At 40.9% G+C, this 19,422-nt stretch overlaps 1 protein-coding gene across 2 annotated transcripts in view; it reads right to left on the bottom strand.

The window, feature by feature from the left end:
- MOBP (myelin associated oligodendrocyte basic protein) overlaps positions 1–19,066 on the bottom strand; it is a 43,098-nt gene extending 24,032 nt beyond the window's left edge. For both annotated transcript variants that reach the window (XM_057555116.1, XM_057555115.1), the window contains exons 1-2: positions 19,010–19,066; positions 16,273–16,350 (exon numbers count right to left, since the gene is read on the bottom strand). The gene's annotated coding sequence lies outside the window, so the exon portion shown is untranslated. The remainder of the gene's footprint in view (positions 1–16,272; positions 16,351–19,009) is intronic.
- Positions 19,067–19,422: the final 356 nt, after the last annotated feature.

Here is a 19,422-nt window from a genome sequence, read left to right as displayed (position 1 = left end):
ACTTAATTTTTGTGCATTTTACTGTTTACCTCAGTTAAAAAGGAAAAGTAAGAGGAGGAAGAGGAGAGACTAGAGAGTTTTGATTCTTGAAATATTCTGAAAGGCGGGTAAAAACTTAATTACTACAGCATCCTTTGTGGAAATGTGACACATGCAGAAATAGTCCTACCTAACACTCCAAAACATTGAAGCACACAGGGGACTTAAATGACTATTAACCAACAAGAGTCTACAAATATACACAGGTAATGTGCATATACCGGCCACTGAGAATATCCCTCCTCTCAACAAACTCAAGGTCAAGTTGTACACACAGATGTGCAGTATGTAATTACAAGACACGGTGACATCGACCAACAGAAGTATGTACAAAGATAAAGGAAACCATGAAAAGGGGATGGATTCTTTGAAGACAGAGAAGATGATCTGGGTTTTAAGGATGAATACATTAAAAACAACTAAGTTACTCTGAGGGGATATTTTGATTTTTTGTTTGTTGGTTGGTTTCTAATTTTTTAATTGAAGTATAGTTAGGTGATTTATAATGTTGTGTAACTTTTTTGTTTTTTGTTTTTTTGTTTTTGTTTTTGTTTTTTAACTTTTTTGTTTTTTGATAGGGTTGTCTTCTGCTACAGATAGAAGTGAGGACTGAGGAGCAAGTTGAGTGTAGTTATAAGAAGAAAATACATCCTTTTGTACCTCAGTCTGTAGAGTCCATATTATGTGTTACACCTGTTATGTATGTTGCAAATGCTCTTTCCCAATATTTCACCTGCTTTTATCATGCAAAAAAAATAATTTTTATGTAATTAAGTTTCCTAGTTCTTACTCAGGGTTTTATATTTTAGTTCAGAAAGTCTTCCCTACTTCAGAAGCTCTTAATCATACTCATGAATATCCCATTTTGAAAGAGAATCCTCTCTGAATCTCACTGTCATGTCTCTTTTCCTCTCTATAACTCCTCACTTTTATAGGCAATGTTTTTTTTTTTTTTTTTTTAATTTTATAGCTACTTTATTTATTTATTTATTTATTTTTGGCTGTGTTGGGTCTTCGGTTCGTGCGAGGGCTTTCTCTAGTTGCGGCAAGTGGGGGCCACTCTTCATCGCGGTGTGGGGACCGCTCTTCATCGCGGTGCGCGGGCCTTTCACTATTGCGGCCCCTCCCGTTGCGGGGCACAGGCTCCAGACGCGCAGGCTCAGTAGTTGTGGCTCACGGGCCCAGCTGCTCCGTGGCATGTGGGATCTTCCCAGACCAGGGCTCGAACCCGTGTCCCCTGCATTAGCAGGCAGACTCTCAACCACTGCGCCACCAGGGAAGCCCGGCAATGTTCTTGAGAAGTTATCAACACTCTTTTTCTCCATTTCTACGTCTCCTCCCCCTCAGTGCACTCCAATCTGGCTTCTGTTCCTACCTCCCAAAGATACGTGGTTCACATAAAGACCTCCATGCTGCCAGACCAGCCGTCTTCTTCCTCGATCCCTCTCTCCATGTAAATGCTTCCCTGTCCTGTCACTCCATGTTCTCCTAGATTCCTTCCTCCATCTCTAGCCCTTCCGTCTCAGTTTCTCTTATAGGCTCATCTGCTTTATCCAAAACTTTTAATGTTAGAGTTCTTCAAGGTACAATAAATACTAAATGATTAATAGGGTTACCTTCAAGCATCCACTTCAGCATTTATGATATGTTTAGGTTGTGCCAGGCACAGTGCTCAGGCTCTGTAGGGGATGCAAAGCTGAATCATGTTTAGTCCCATCCTCAAGAAAAGTATCCATCAGGTGGGAAGATGGGCAAGGATGCACATGGTGTACTCATGGCCACAAAACCCATCTATTGAGCCCAAACACGTACAAGTCTCTGAGGAGACTGAGGGGATGGATCAGCTAAACATCCTGCTGACATCTTGTAGATGGAGGAATGTTGCATAGATGTTAGTAAGTGCAATACAAGGAAGGGATGCTGTGGAACATGAGAATGTGCTGAGACAATGGCACGGAGAGTCCACAAGAGCGGGGCCATACATTGGGCTGGGGAAGCAGGTAAAACATGGGTGGAAACATTTGGCCCTGAGATTTGGACAGCAGAGATAAGGGTTTGTGGAGGGTTGGGAACAGTTGATTCCTAAGCAAAGATACAGAAGGGTGAATTGCAGTCCACCTGAGAGCCCACCCGGTCTGCAGGGCAGTGTGGGAGCGGTGACAGTGCCAGGACACAGGTGATGAGGTAGCACAGGAGTTACCCATCACTGCGAAGGATCTAGCCCTTGTGACTGGGAGTGTGGTCATGCCATCAGCTGATCAGGAGTCTGAATAGATGAGAGGGAGGGAGATCATCTCATTGGTCTGGGATATCATGAATTTAAGGCGCTCATGACATCCATGTGGAAATGGGCATCCGAAACTCAGGAGCTAGAGCTGTCAGCTCGAGGGTCCTTCACCTCATGGAAGAGACACAGCCTTGGGAGTGGATGTGCTGGGTGTGGGCTGAGTGAGGAGCCAGGCGAGGGAAGGCTCCCAGGAGGAGTAGTGGGCCTACCTTCGAGCTCCAGGAAGAAGAGCTAGGGAAGAAGGAGCAGCAGGGGGCAGCCAGGGAGGTGGGAGGAGTAGCAGACTCTTAGAAGACAAATCTCCAAATTTGCAGGAGGAGGAGATGGTCAGCAACATCAAAAGAAAAAAAAACAAATAAAAAATGCTTTGTACAAACAAACATTTTTAGACCAATGAGAAACTAAAGTTGATTTTTAGGGTCTGATTCATTGCAATTATGACCCTAAAGATCTGCCAAAGCCCTACCAAACCCTGCACATGTGGCAAAGTCCAGCTCAAGTTTCTGCTCCCATGGGAAATAATGAAATGAAACACTCCAGGACTAACAAGCAGGAGTCATTTCTTTAGGCTCCCAGCACATGGAGATGATGTTACTCAGCTTTTCACAGGCAACTCGGACAACCCTAATTCCTCCAGCCTTCTGGGGTCATCTTTCCCCAGACTGTTCAGGCACTCATCACAAACAACAGAAAATCTAGCACTTGCCCCAAATTTTTATGAATGACCGGCAGAGGGTAAGAGGGAGATTTTAAGTCTCCTGTGACTCTAAATTTCTGCTCTGACTGAATTCTCAATTCCCACCCACCTGACAAGATGCCTGGGCCCACTCTATGCCTATCTAGACCCCCTCCCAGCCATCTCTTCCCCAGCGCATCAGGGGAAAGTTCTCAAAGTATTCCCTGGCAACTCTCCTTACTCTATGCCTTCGCCCACCGTGCCCAGCAGGGAGCAGCCTAACTGCTTGTTACTCATCACATGTGTTCCTAATGGAAAAGCAGTTCTCTGCCCTGGAACCCTGACATTCTTCTAGATTAACCAGCTGAAAATTCACCCAGCTTTAACATAGCATTTCCCCCCTTCCTTTAGTAAAATGTTTACAGTCAGTGGAAAGGCTCTGGCTACTATTGCCTGTGGTAGCAGAAGTACGGCGCTTAGTTTGGGATACATTGTAATTGGTTATATATACTCCTCTCCAACTCTGCCCCACACCATGCCCCAGTTTAGAAACGCTAAGGTCCACATGCTGAGCCATAGCAACATACACACGAGCCATCCTTTCCCACCATACCAGGCTTCCTAGTAAATTAGTTGTAACTACAGGCAAATAACTAATGGCAGAAGAAATAATTCACATTTCCTGAGGCCCTATTATATGGTGGTTGTTTTATATACTTTACCTCATTTTTCTAATATGGCATTATCATCAACAAACTAAAGATGAGATAAGTAAGGAATATGACCAAGTTCAAAGAGCCAGTAAGAGGCAGATGGGGATTTGAACCCAGGTCCCTGTGACTCCAGCATCTGGTGCTGTCTGACCAGGCTCAACACGGTCTGAGCTCCCTGTGCTCAGCCCTCCTCTCCAGGGAGCATGTGTCCAGGCGATGGGACCAGCCTGGACTTTGGGGAACTGGAGGTGGGCCCAAGGATGGGATAAGGCTGCAGGAGTGCATGGGTCCATGTCCCAGGGTGAAAAAGACTGAAAGTTGGGGAAACAGCTCCCTGAAGAAAGGAATAGTAGAGGATGGAGTGTGGAGACATCAGGACAGTACGGTGGCCAGCACCTCCTGCCAGAGCACAGAGGCTCACAGTGGGGGGCTGCAGTGTAAATTCAGGCAGGGTCCCGAGGGGACTGTGACCCATGTGTGCTTCCTCTGTCCCTCCCTCACCAGTCCTTAGTAGGTTTGAAGACCTTATTCACTGTTGAGAATTTAAAAACTTGGATGAAGGAAAATGATAAAAATTCCTAAATTCTTATCATAGTTAACCACTTAAAAATATTTGAACATATTTTTTTGCCTTGAGAATATTTACATGTAAATATATAGTTAATAAAAAGTCAGACCATACCTTACATACTTTTCAAATTATATACTTGGAAAAATCATTCATTTTTTAAATAAAGTTTTATAGATGTAGACGTAATGTCACTCATAGCATTTTCCTATAGCTTTTAAAATCTGTGATAAATTTATAGTTGCAGCCCCCTTTATGGTTTATATCATATATTTGCATCTTCTCTCATTTTCTTGATTAATCTTGCCAGAACTTATCCACTTTACGATTCTTTTCAAAAACAAGCTCTTGGGTTTCCTGCTTGTCTTTGTTCGTTTTTTTCCTAGTCCATTAATTTCTGAGTTCATTTATTATTTCTTTTTTTCAGTTTTCTTTAGGCTTATGTTCTTGTGCTTTTTACGTATTCTTGAGACAAACTCTTCTCACATATGCATTTATGACCATAACCTTTTCATACGACTTCAGCTGAATACCACAATATTAACATAAAATTTTCATTTTCTCTTCATTTTAAATATGAATGAGTTCTTCTTTGATTCATCAATTATTTTAAAAAATCTGTTGTAAAATTTCCAAGTGTATGAAGTTATTTTTATTACATTGACTTCTGATTTTAAGGCATTCTGGTCAGAGAGTGGTCTGTATGATAATGACTCTGATATTGGTTGAGCTTCATGTTTCACAGTCAATGTTTTTAAATGTTCCATGTGTGCTTTGAAAGACTGTGTATTTCCAGAAACAATTTGGAATTATCTAGGGAAGATAAGAATGTGAACAAGCTACAATCTAGCAGTTTATTCTTGGGCACAAACTACAATCTAGTGATTTATTTTTGGATCATAGCTCAACCTTGCAGATAAAGCCACTTGGCAGAGCACAAAGCTGGAGGAGCCTGAATCCTTGATGACAGTGGTTCTAGGCCTGGATCCTTGAACACTGACCACCTTTTACAGGAGAAACAAACTTCCACCTTGTTTAAACCACTATTATTTCAGCTACAAACAGTCAAATACAATTCTGAATTAATATACTCAGTTTTCTCACCTAAAAGAGGGTGTCTGCCTCAGTTTGGGTGCTATAAAAAATACCATAAATTGGGCAGCTTGTGAATAACAGAAATTTATTTCTCATAGTCTGGAGGCTGGGGAGTCCCAGATGAAGGTGTTGGCAGATTCTGTGTCTGGTGAGAGCCCACTTCCTGGTTCATAGATGGTGGAATGAGTGAGGGAGCTCTCTGGGGTCTCTGTAATAAGGGCACTAATCCCATTCATGAGGTCTCCACCCTCATAACCTAATCACCTCCCAAAGGTCCCACCTCCAACTACCATCACACTGGGGATTAGATTTCAACATATGAATTTTGGGAGACACAAGCATTCAGTCCATAATAGAGGGGAATAAAAAATAATAATAACATTTAACTCATAGGGGCTTTGATAGTATTAAATAAAATAAAGTAGGTGAAGAACCTAGCACTACCAAATACAAATAACTTGCTTCATAAACTCCATTTTCCTTTCACTAAGAATTCATTCAAATTCATTTGACCTAATTCTATTGACTTCTTCAGACACACTCTTTATGTATCTCACATGACATTTAATTTAAGCATTAATTAAATGCTTAATGAAGTAAAGACATCATTATTTACTTTCGTGGCTAAAAGCAAATCATTATAAACACTACATGATGTTTTCACAAACTATACTACCTAATTGCAAAGCAAATATAATTATAAACTGTCTGGCAGGATGAAGAGAAAAAAAGTGACTGAACTTGAAACTGTAAAATATAATTTCTTCTAGGCTTTTCAGATGTCTCCATATACTCTAAAACTACAGAGGAGGGGAAAGTGAGGCAGGTATTTGAAGAAGGAGAAAAAGGAAGTGAAGGAGAGGAACCAAAGGGAGAACAAGAACCTCCCCTCACTATTTATTGAGCACCTACTATGCTCCAGATGCTTTATATCTGTCATTTTTAATTCCCAATATAACCCTCCAGGTAGTCTCTACTGTCCCCATGTTAGAGATGAGGAAATTGAAACCTGAAGAAGTTATGTAAACTCGACAAATCATATAGTAATGATAATAATAATAATAGAAAACTCATAATCGCCAGTATGACTACTGACTACCCAACATCTGCCCTGCCCTTCAATAACAAACCCTGATTTTGTTTGGCAGCATGATATGCCCAGTTAAATATATACAACTCCCTATGTGACCACATTCTGGCCAAGGAGATGCAGGCAAAAGTCCATGGGGAAGATTACCTTTTTTCAATAATAAGGCTTTTATTCAAGGAGGGACTCTCCCCTGGTGAGTGCATCCAGCCCAACCCAGCTTTTCCTGGCCCCCAAGAGGCAGGATTGTTTCAGCCTTTGGACCTTGAGCCTTAGGGGTCCTTCCGCCTACTTCCTTCCCACCAACAGTTACACAGCAAATGCTTCTAACACCTTGGGGCTCAGCCCAAAGCCAAGTCACTTCCTGTGGAGACTTTCCAGAGCCTTCCCTTCCCCCAAGGAGAAATGATCACTCCTCCCTCTTTTGTGCCCTGGCCTTATGTGCTGTATATAATTCTAGGAGAGCATCTGGAACCTGTAGGGTTGCCCTTAAGTGTTCTGCCCTCAGAGCTTTGTTCGATTCCTAATTCAGAACAGGTGTTCGGTAGATGCTTGAGTAACGAGAACATGAACAAAGGGTGCCTCTCACAATGGCTGCAGGAGCCCTCAGCCTGTCGCTGCCTGTCCCCAGATGCTCTTTAGCAGTCCCACGTCCCTCAGGGACCTCTGCTCTAACTCAGGCAACAGAGTCTGATGAATGAAAAAGGCAACACAGGAAGGGACTTTTCTAACTGATCTTGAAAGTTATAAAACTGGGCTCTTTAGGAAAAAATAAGAGACTTTGTGAACCCACTACACTTTTCCGTTTCTTTTTTTTTTAATTAATTTTATTGAAGTATAGTTGATTTACTATACTATATTTAGTATACTATACTATAGTGTTAATTTCTGCTGTACAGCAAAGTGATTCAGTTATACATATATATTCTTTTTCATATTCTTTTCCATTATGGTTTATCACAGGATATTGAATATAGTTCCCTGTGCTATACAATAGGACCTTGTTGTTTATCTATCCTGTATATCATAGTTTGCATCTGCTAATCCCGAACTCCCAATCCTTCCCTCCCTCACCGCCGCCCCCTTGGCAACCACAAGTCTGTTCTCTATGTCTGTGAGTCTGTTTCCGTTTTGTAGATAAGTTCATTTGTGTCATATTTTAGATTCCACATGTAAGTGATATCATATGGTATTTGTCTTTCTCTTTCTGACTTACTTCACTTAGTATAATAATCTCTAGGTCCACCCATGTTGCTGCAAATGGCATTATTTCATTCTTTTTTATGGCTGAGTAATATTCCATTGTATATAGGTACCACATCTTCTTTATCTATTCATCTGTCAATGGACATTTAGGTTGTTTCCATGTCTTGGCTATTGTAAATAGTGCTGCTTATGAACATAGGGGTGCATGTATCTTTTTGAAGTACAGTTTTGTCTGGGTATGTGCCCAGGAGTGGGATTGCTGGATCATTTGGTAATTCTATTTTTAGTTTTTTGAGGAACCTCCATACTGTTTTCCACAGTGGCTGCACCAATTTACATTCCCACCAACAGTGCAAGAGGGTTCCATTTTCTCCACACCTTCTCCAGCATTTATTATTTGTAGACTTCTTAATGATGGCCATTCTGATTGGTTGTGAGCCCACTATAACTTTTCTTAATTCATGCAAATGAATTAGCAAGCTTAAATCAATTACATATTCTAGAGATGGCATTAGCATCTCTACATACCTACCAATGTCATAGGTATCTTTAAACACACTTTCACTATTCCCTAAGGAGACTGCAGGTGGAAGTGAGAACCGTGAACATAAAATGGATTTTCTTCCTTCCATCCAGACTTCCTTCCTTTCTACCATCTTTTTTAAAAGGCAGTTGGGGTGTGGGGTAATTATTTAATAGAAGCGGCACGTGGCCCTTAGTCCCAGGTGGTCCTCTGGAAAGAAAGACAGTGCAAGTTGTAAGTTGCCGTGCTACATCTCCATGGGGTCACGGGAAGTCAGACATAGAAATGGGTACAGGCTCTACCAAGTGAAGGGTGGATGCAGGTCAGTATTTGGAAGACAGTACACTTCTCCAATTCTTGTCAATCAGGTCCCTCAGAACCATGAGCAAAGGCTGCCCTTGTCTTGTGATTAGAGAACTCAACATGGGAAGGACAGGAGGCAACTGACTACCTAGGGCCTGAACCCTCTGTGAGAACAATATTCTGGCTTCAGAGATCAAAACTCCAAAGGAGGGCAGTGATCACTCCCAAGATCTCTTAATACGTTACATGGCTTAAGGAAGGGGTGGTTTAATATATACTTGGGAAAAGAATTTTAAGTTAATAAAACAAGAAATTTCAGATTTATTAAAATTCAGCTCAGTTGTACCAAAAAAAAAAATCACATAACTTTTTCATTGCTCTATAATTGTATAACTGATACAATACTACAAGAAAGGAGAAGGGACAGGGCAGGAGAACCTCTGAATTCATACTGCCTCGATTGTTTCTGGCATAAACTGTCTCTTGCTAATAAGTAGTCAGTTAAAGTTCAGCTCCTTATCAGGACTATTCCTTACCTCCCTCTATTCCTTCTCAAGGTGGAAAAGAGTATGGGGAAGCCAAGAGTCCTCGTGGCAATGAGGGAAGGGGTGGCTGGTCTTTGTGGTGTCCTTCTCTGCTGGACTCTGCCATAGGTACCTTGTCTGGTCTCACCGGCCCCTTGGCATGAATGACACATGTTACTGCTGACCACTTGACCCACCAAAGCCACCAGTCATCAGGGCCCCTACCCAGCAGCCTCCTATTCTGGTCCAGGTGTCCTCTCAGCTCCTCAAAATTGCTAAAGGTCAGAGTAGAGAGTGAGCAGGAAAGGAAGCCCAGCAATGAACAGGACATGCAGATAGATTGAACGTAGGCAGGAAGGAAGGACAAACAGGATTTCTCCAAGAGAAATTAAGGTAGATGATGAATCATTTTGCTAAGATGGGAACAGGTTTAGGGATGGGGAAAGGGAAGAGTCAAATATTTAGTCTGAGGCATGTTCAGTTTGAGAAACTTATGAAACCTCCAAGCAGCTGTGAAAGGAAGTAATTGGCCACACGGGTCAGGAGATTTCGAGGGAGAGAGAGGATGAGAAATAAATTTAAGTGTATTTGACATACAGATGAGATTTACAGCCAAGGGAACACAGGAGAACAGCCAGGGAGAAAGAGAGTATAAGAAAGGGAAAAGAATAACTAGAAAAAATTTTATTCACAGTAGCAACAAAAATCCTTAGATATCTAGAAATAAAGCAGTAATTAATATGTGTAAATTCTTGTGGGGAAAAAATTCAATTCCCATTCTTGATAAACACCCTTGGCATAGTGGTAAGGGAAAGGGATGTCCTTAACATTATAAGGAGCTAGCTACCAAAATATCCACAATAACAGCTTACTGCTTGTGAAATCTTAGAAACATTTTCATCCAAATCAGACACCCCAAGAAGGATGCTGTCATTACTACTCTTCAACATGGCACCCGAAATCCTAACCGGTACAAAATACAAAAACAAAACAAAAAACTGTGAGACTGCACAAGCTGTTAGAACTTAAAGAAAGTCCAATGAGATTTCTGGACCCAAGATCAATACGCCAAAATCAAAATCATTTCTGTAGGTCAAGAGGATCCAATTTGAAAATGTAAAAGTAAAAGAAGCCATTCACACTGACTACAAAACTATAGGACACCTACAGGTAGAAGTATATCTGATAAAAGAAACGCAAGACTTTCATGAAGAAATTTGCAAATCCTTTTGAAGGCTGCAAAAGAAATAGCCAATATCCTAAGTATGCTATCTCTTAATAAATCTATAAATTTAATGCAATTCCAATAAATATCAGATTTTCATGTAATTCACAAGATGATTTCATGGTTCTTATGGAAGTATAAAGGACCAAGACGAGCCAAGACAATTTTGAATAAGAATAGGGTTTTGCCCTACCAAGTATCAATGCTCATCATAAACTATACTAATTAAGACAGTAGAGTACTGGCTTGAGAATAGACCAATAAATCAATGGAACAGAATAGAGAGCCCAGAAACAGACCCACATATGTATAGAAGCATGGTTGATAACAGAGGGGGCATTTTTTTTTAATGGAAAATGGTTTAACTACTCAAAAGGGAGACAAAATGAAGTAGACAAAAGACCCCAACAAGAAAAATGATAGCAAACACATGTCATGAGATGGAAGCCAAACACTATTCCAGGGCTTTATGTATTTAACTCACTTAATTCTCACGACCTCACAATAGCCCCGCTTTACAAATGAGTAAGCTGAGATACAGAGAAGTCAGATAACCCACCCAAGGACACAGAGCTAGAACGTGGGAGCCCCAGGATTCCAACCAAGGTAGGCTAGTCTGTATTCCTAATCCTGACAGTATGCAGCTTCTAACTCAGCACACGTGAAGAGGAGGGAAGCAAAGCAAAGATTATGATTTTATAGAATAAAAGATACCACTGTGGTTACAAGTTAAAAGACCTGTGCCAGTACAGAAGAAAATGTACAAATACATAAAAGTATAAAGTTTTAATAATCAGAATGTTTAAGAAAAAACAAACTACAAATTTTTTTAAATGGGCAAATAATAGAAAGAGACGAATCTTTAAAAGCTAGTAATCATATACAAATACGCTTAATTCTGTAGGACTCAAGGAAAGAGACAACAGCAGCAAGGGAATGTCAAGCCACGCCCCTTCTGACTGGCCTGAAAAGGGGGTGAGGGGATAACGTTGTTGAAGGAGGGGGAAAGGCAGCCGATCAGAGCGCAGGGAGGGGCACAGGGGCTGGTGCATTCAGTGCTCAAGGCACCGTCCCAGGCTGCCAGAGGGCACGCTTGCTGCACGTGAGGAATGCACTTGGGTGCTTTGTCGAGGAGCTGTTTCTGGAATAAAAAACTAGGGCTTCAAAAGTTCCACTGCAGACCCGGGCTTCTTTCACCTAGCCCTACCACATCCTACCAAAGGCTGCACAGCCCCAAATCCTCTTCTGTGAAAACCACTATCACTGAGGAGCAAATTCATTCCACATTCACCACCTCCCTTAGAGATCCTGAATAGCTTCTTAAACCTTGCTAATTCTCTCTCAGGTCAGGGGCTAATGCTTTCCCCTGAGAGCAGATTTACACAGTAAAAGACAATGGCTTCCGTGTTGATTGGTCCACAGGTTGTCTCTAAGGATGGCTTTATCCATTTGTACTCATTTATTCATTTGTGTCCTTGGCAACCAAATTGTTTACTACTAATTGAATGTTGCACATTAGATTCTTGTTGGGAAACCAGTTCCCCCCGGTAATGGAAAGCTTCATACAGATATTTATTTTGAATCAAGAGTGCTTTTCCACAGAGAGCAGCATCTTGCCAAGCTCCAGCACTGATTTGGGGAGCTGCTGAAGCTGTGAAAAAATAATAGCATAAGAGGATACTGTTGTCTTGAAGTTGGCAACTCATTTGGCAAGACAAAACAAAGCCCTCATTGCTTTGCTTTGTTTTCAGGTGATAAAGACAAATTAAAGTGGTCCAAGGACCACACACTTTGCACAGATAACTATCTCACAGACCCATGCAAAAGCCCTTTCTGATTGAACAAACTCTGCCTAACCCCTGGCTATTGTAGGAAAGGGAACAAGTGTGACCCAAGGTTGGTATCCTTAGCACAAAGGTAATATATTTAGAAAATGTTTTAGGAGTGAAAACCTTGCTTATTAAAGCGGAGCTCGATAAACATGTAAGAAGTACAGTAATTTTCTGAATGTAATTTTAATAACACAATGTTCTTCATTTTCTTACATCTAAAATTTCAAAATACATGGTTTTAGCTTATCAAGAGAACTTACAGTAGGATTGTAGGTGAATGAATAATCCCATACTTTTCTACAGACAGGGGACAAGAGAGTCCAGGAGAAGGAACCAAAAGCATGAGTCTGTCTCCTCATCTATCCATTCCCTACGCAAAACCATGGAGACTCTCCCCAGTTACAGAGCAAAGTCCTTGCTTCTTTAATAACATGGCACATAAGACTCCCCATGATTTGGTCCCTGTCCACCTTTGCCCTTTGTCTCCCACCTCCCCCGCCACCACCACTCAACTGCTTTAGGACAGAAGCATCATCCCATGATCAAAAGATATGCCCTTGAACATACTGTTTCCTTTTCTTGGAATGCCTTTTCCCCATCATGGTTGTGTAGTAAACTCCTATTCATCCTGAACAACCCAGCTAAAGTCTCACCTCGTCAAAGGATCCAGCCCTCCTCTGGGCTATAATTTGGACATACTTCTGTTGGTGAACACATCCCACTATGTTATAATAATTGGCTGTAGGTCTGTGACCTGAGTTTGAACTCTTTGAGGGAACGATTTCTGTCTGAATCCTCAGGGTTCTGCTGCTTCTTCTACTCGATGAATGAGTATTAAGCGTGATTGAATTGAAAGGGTCTTTAAAATTCCCAGGTGCGGGGCTTCCCTGGTGGCGCAGTGGTTGAGAATCTGCCTGCCAATGCAGGGGACACGGGTTCGAGCCCTGGTCTGGGAGGATCCCACATGCCGCGGAGCAACTAGGCCCGTGAGCCACAATTACTGAGCCTGCGCGTCTGGAGAGGCCGCGATAATGAGAGGCCCCGCGCACTGCGATGAAGAGTGGCCCCCACTTGCCACAACTAGAGAAAGCCCTCGCACAGAAACGAAGACCCAACACAGCCATAAATAAATAAAATAGTGTTTAAAAAAAAAAAAAAAAAAATTCCCAGGTGCTCTGTCCCCTGGGATGTCATGTAGGACTCAAGCTGCTTTTGTCAGATTCCCAGCAGGGCTATTCTAAGAATTAAGGTTTTAACATAAAATGATCTCTCCACAGAGACCGTCTTATTATTTTGTTATTTTTTCAAGGTGCGAAAAATTAAGTTATTTGTCTTTCTTAATCCAGTGTTTGTGATGTAAGAGATAAGGATAATATGTTTTTCTTTCTCTGTGAAAATGATGGGGTTCTGGAATGCACACATATGTAGGTTACACAAATCCTCTCTCTTATAATTCCTTCCTGAATGATGGAGAAGGAAATCAATCTTCCAGATTTGCATTGTCTTATAGAAAAACCTAAATGTTAATTTGGCCTACAGTCATAGTAGGGTGGGAGCGGGGGCTAAAGAAGAGAACCTAAATTACCTGATGGACTGATTTATTGCTCCACTGACAGCTATTGTACGGTGAGAGCTTCTAATCTGCCTTGGGTTCTGCCTTTGTATTCTCCAAAGGCGTCAGTCTCAGGGAGACAAAGAGACCAGGCTAGAGATGAGCTGAAATAAGCACTGATTGTCAACCACACCTTTTCCCAAATTTTGTGTCCAAGGCCACCATCTGAGTCAGCCAATAGCAGTGACACTGGTAGACTTCCTCAGTTTGATGAAATCCCACTTATCTTTGTTCCATTTTGCAATTTGTATTTACCATATTTTATTGAAATCATTCACCTACTCAAAGAAGCAAGAGTCGTCAAAGGTGACTCCAAGGTATATAGTTTGAGCAACTACGTCGGTGGTGGAAGCATCCACTGGAGGAGAAGCTTTGAAAGAAGAGGCTAAATCATGAGTTCAGTTTTAGATGCATTCGAGTTGAGGTGTTTGAGGGGCATCTAGATAGAGACATCAAATGGAGAGTTCAGAGAAGTGTGGGCAGGAGATAGAATTCGAAATTTGTTGGAGTATAGGTGGCAATTGAAGCCGTGGGGATGGAAGGGATTGCCCAGGTGGCAGAATGTGGAATGAGAAGAGGGTATGACTATGTCCTGGGGCACTCCCACATTTGCAGTTTAGGTGGAGGAACAGTGATTGGCAAAGGAAAAAGAGAAGAATCAGAGAGGAAGGAGGGAAACTGGAGCATGTGGTATCGTAGAAGCCAGAGGAAGGATTATTTCAATATAGGGAGTGGTCAAAGTTGTAGAATGATTCTGAGAGGTGGTGTGATATGAAGACTATAAAAAGTACATTAGCTTAAGTGATATGGAAATACTTGGTGAATTTAACAAGAATTGTCTCCATGGAGTGGTTGAAACAAGTTAGATTAGAGGGTTTGTGGAGGGAAAAGGGGCTGAGGAATTAGAAAGAGAAACTATAGGCAACTCAGGCCAGAAATTTGAGAGTAAAGGGGAGGAGATTGGTGGAAGATAGAGAAGCCTGTGGTTTCCAGGGGGCTTTTTTTTGGGGGGGGGGGAGGTGGGGAACGGTGATTTGTTCATTTGTTGATTTATTTTTTGTTGTAATGAGACAGATGAGAGCATGCCTAAGTACTGATGGAAAAGGGTCTAATAGAGAGGAAGAAATTGAAATAAAGTAAGAAAGAGGTAAAATAATTAGTGTTCTTGAGTGAAACCTGAGGAGATGGAGTTCGGAGCACATGTAGAAGGGTTGGCTTTTGTTGGAAGAGGGAAAACACTGGCTGTATGAAGTTCCCATCTAATAGCTTCCATTTTTCCAGTGAAACAGGGCAAGGTTATCAGCTGAGAAAGAGAGAGTTGGAGATTTAAGAAGAATAGAATGGGCTTAAAAGAGATTTTGCAGAAATTTTTAGACCAAGCTACCAGGTATTTTTGATGGCCTAGTTGAGGTCACTGATCATTAATTTGCAGTGGTACCAATCTGCTTCATTGTGTTTTTCTCCAGATGTTCTTAGCAGCCTGGGTGGAGACATGGAGAAGACATACAGGTTCATCTAGGATTGGAGTTTGCCAGAGAATTTGCAGGAGAAAAATTGAAGTGATAAATCCTAGCACCTATTCATAATAGGAAGAAAATAAAAGGTAGAAATGAGTGATTGATGAATGGATGGGTGAATGAATTGATGAATGGATAGGTGAATGGATTCATAAATGGATGGGGAGGTGAAGGGGCAAGTCAATCAGAAGCACCTAGTGAAAGAACAGTCGTAGTGGGGCACTTAACATATAAAGTTGAAAAAAGGAAGGTTGTGAATGAGATGCTGGATGTTTGCACTGTTTGATTCAGAGATTGAGTAGTTTTGAGTATTGCTAAGTTCCACAGCATGACGGTGGATGGATGAGACAGAGTGGATAATTCACTGGAGTAGTGATAGTTTAGTCACATGGACACTAAAGTCATCTAAGTTGATGGATGGAGCTGAAGTGGAGAGGGAGTGAGGGAGTACAGAGTCTGGTTACGAAATTATCAGTGAAAGAGGAGGAGTGACTGGGAAGTCAGATGCAGACTGACACAGGGAATGGAGCACAAGCTTCAAATTATGGAGGAATAACTAGAGAGTGAAGGAGCAGTGGCCTGAACGTGGCAATGGGGAGAACATTGCCCCACTCTCAGATCTGGAGCTACTTGGAGTGTAAAATGGCCCTCACTTGACAGGCTGACAGATGAAGCCTTGTTCTCAGAAGACTGGCTGGATTCAGTTAAGATAATGAGATGGAAGGAATCTCCTGAGTAGAGTTTGAGGCTACAGGGGATGATGTCTCCTTTTCCATTTCACTACACACTGTGGTACATGGGTTCATCAAAGGTGAACAAATGGTGGCTTGGGTCATAGTCCCTCCGATTGATGCAGGGAAGTGTTTTTCTCATATTTCTATACCCCAAACCTAGCATACTGTTAAGACACCTGGAATAGTTTTTTAAAGTGTGTAACTCTTATTGAAAGTTTGATTGCTCCATCTTTTGCTGATTCTACATTCTACTTTGACATTCTGAATACTAGTAATCATTATACCAGAATTTAGATGCTGATCCAAAAGAGTATAAGAGATTCATTTGTACCTGTATTTTCATCCGTACACATCTGGTGAATAGATCTCTGTTATGAGCTTTTCTTGGTATCATTGGCTTCTTTTTTCCCTAAAATTGAAGCAGTAGAATGTGTTCTGGTTAATTTAGTATTTTGATTACTGAGGTTGTAGTTAAATCAAGTGTCTTAATCACCAAGCTTCACACTCATAGCCCTAGGAAAGATCATGATGTAGTTTTTGCACTATAAACTCAATGAAGGATCCGCTTTGACAAGGCATCAAATTGAGAACTTCTAGAAAATATCAATATTGGTTTCTCATGCACTATGGAGATTTATGTGACTATTCATACCATCTGTCCCTTCTTTCTTAATACATCTCAGATCTTGGAAGTGTTGTTTAAACAAAGGGGTCTTACATGCCTAGGAGAAAGAGCAAAGATGAAGTAAGTCTGCCCTAACAAGGCCTAAAACCAAGCCTGGACAGGATCAAGGTGATCCTCCAGTAATTTAGCATAATCCAGAACCTCTACAATCTACTATCTACCGTGTTCAGCATACAATAAAATTACAAGATAGGAAGATATAGGAAAATGTTCATCATGGGAACAGATAACCCTTTAAGTCAAAATACTTCCTCAACCTCCAGAGTGACTTCTATGGCCCAGATAAAGCAATCATAATAAGTAATGCTACATTTCCCAAAAGCTGAGTTCCTCAACATTAAATTGCACCACGTGCAGAACCCCAAACTTCTAATCTAACTCCATGTTTAGGAAAGAAAATAGTTATCTACCTCATCCAGGGAACAGTTCTATTAAAACCATAATACATTCACTTGACCACAGAGATCATATATCAAGTTTAATCAATTGCCCCACATTCAGATTTATGATGACTTCAAAGTTTTCTCTGAGAAAAAAAAAAGGATGCTGTATATTTGCTTATCTAAGGAATGCAGTTTAGTAATACTCCCCAAACAAAGGAAGTCTGCTAGGAAATCAAAGTCTCCACTTCCGGAACGATAGCTGCCAGATACCTCCAAACAGAAGTTTTCCCACTTACAAACAAACAAAATGAAAGTTCTTTCTCTACCAGGTACCCTGTCAACATGCTAAACGTCAGTGCACCCAAAGTTGCTAATCAGGACAGCTCTTTATTGAAATCTGTTTTTAGCAGATGCTTTTACTTAGAAAAGAATGATCACATTGATGAAATGAATACTCAGAGCAGTAGACATGAATCCAACACACATGAAGAATCTTGATAAATACTTCGCTACATGCCTATCAAGTTCATGTACACATCATTGTGAGTACCATTTATAATTCAAAGACAACACTTATACACTTTTGGTGAATACTTGAGAATTACATGTAAAAGCTCTGGATTTTTAATTTTTTGTATTTTCTTGTAAGATTTTAGGTACTCATTTAAAATCCTAGTTACCATTAGCTGAATAAGACCTCGAATTAAAAATTTGTAAAATTCAAGCTTCAAGAATTAATTTGGCTATGAATGATCTAAAATGCAAGCCTATTCCTTCCAAAACTGCATAATCCTGACCTCATCATGAGAAGACATCAGACCAAACCCAAATTGAAGGCATTTAACTAAATAACGGGCCTATACTCTTCAAAATGGTCAAGATCATGAAGGAGAATGACTGTCTCAGGACTCTTCCAGATTAAGGGAGATTAAAGAGACATGACAACTAAAGGTGATGGGTGATCCCATCCCGGATCAACTCCTGGGACGATTGATGAAATCTAGATGTCTGTAGATTAGACAACACCATTTTCTCAATGATATTTTTCTGATTTGGATCATGTCTGTAATATAGTCTCAAAAGTCTCAGAAAAAAATGTATAAATGTGTATACAGAGAGAGAGTGATAAAGCAAATGTGGTAAAATGTCAACATTTGGCTGATGAGGGTACATCTGAAATTTTTGTACTGTTGGTAAATTTTTTGTAAATCCGAAACAATTTTAAAATCCACCCACCAAGGCATTCTCCTGTTTTTCTAGATGAACGTAAAATGGCATAGCTGCACATCTGACGGCGGTCTGTTCTCTGTCTCCCTGTTTTATTCACAAAGCATTCAAAATACTTTCCCCCATTTTCCTCCTAGTATTCTAGCCAAGTTCATTACTTTATTCCTCTGACACATAATCTTTTCATTCCTTTTTCTATCAGCCACAACATTGAAAAACTGTGATTTTCAGGAAATTCTGTACAAGACAAAGCATTAGCGTCCTTCCATTGAAGGCTGCTAGTCTACAGGGAGCAAAATTCTAGCAAGATTTAGGCTTTGTTGTTCCACTAGTACTCCCCACACATAAACCCAGCTGTATGAGGAAAGAAGCTCTTCCTACATAAGAAGAAAAACTCTTTTTCAAATTATGACAAGCAATAAAAGAAGAAATAGGGAAAAAAAAGAAAAAGCCAGTAAATGCTATTGATCTAGCTCCAGTAACACGAGACTTTAAACCCAGGAGAACTTGGATTAAGGTTCGGAGACTCTCCTGAGTCTCAGACAATCCCGAACACTAGCCAGAACCTTCCAGGAAGGCCCTCTGCCCGCAGTGGAATAACCTTGGTGTCCTCTGTGCTTATCTCCTCCATTCTTCTATCTCCTCCCAATCTTGACTGTTGTTACCTCGTTTCCCCTGGGATATGAAGAAACAGCCCATACAAAAATGTGCACTTGCCACCTGAAGATGAAGCAGAACATGAAGTGAGATGAAAACCAGTGGCATCACCTTACCTTCAAGTAGCAGTTGTGTGAAACAGGTTCCACGTCTGCACCAGGTTCCTGGGGGGGGTTGAGGCTACCTAATGCATGCAGAATATATAGGGACAGATTATATATCCGGGGTTTTCATTACACAAGGCGTTTTTGATGAGTTCTCAGCCAAGATCCACTTGAAAACAAAAGCTGCACAAAGACTACAAAAAGGCCACACAAAGTTTAAACAAAAGGCTAAAGAAAGACCAAACAAAAGCCAAAGAAAGTTTAAACAAAGAATGAAACAAAGACAAAACAAAGGCCAAACAAAGACAAAAACAAAGACCAAAACAAAGGGCAAAAGAAAATCTAAACAAAAGCTAAGCTAAGCTACAACTGTATCACACACACACACACACACACACATCTACAGGCTATCCCCACACACACTC

The sequence above is a fragment of the Balaenoptera acutorostrata genome, chromosome 10, assembly GCF_949987535.1.
Source record: "Balaenoptera acutorostrata chromosome 10, mBalAcu1.1, whole genome shotgun sequence".
In the NCBI taxonomy this organism is placed as follows: Eukaryota; Metazoa; Chordata; class Mammalia; order Artiodactyla; family Balaenopteridae; genus Balaenoptera; species Balaenoptera acutorostrata.
This window is presented reverse-complemented; position numbering and strand designations above follow the sequence as displayed.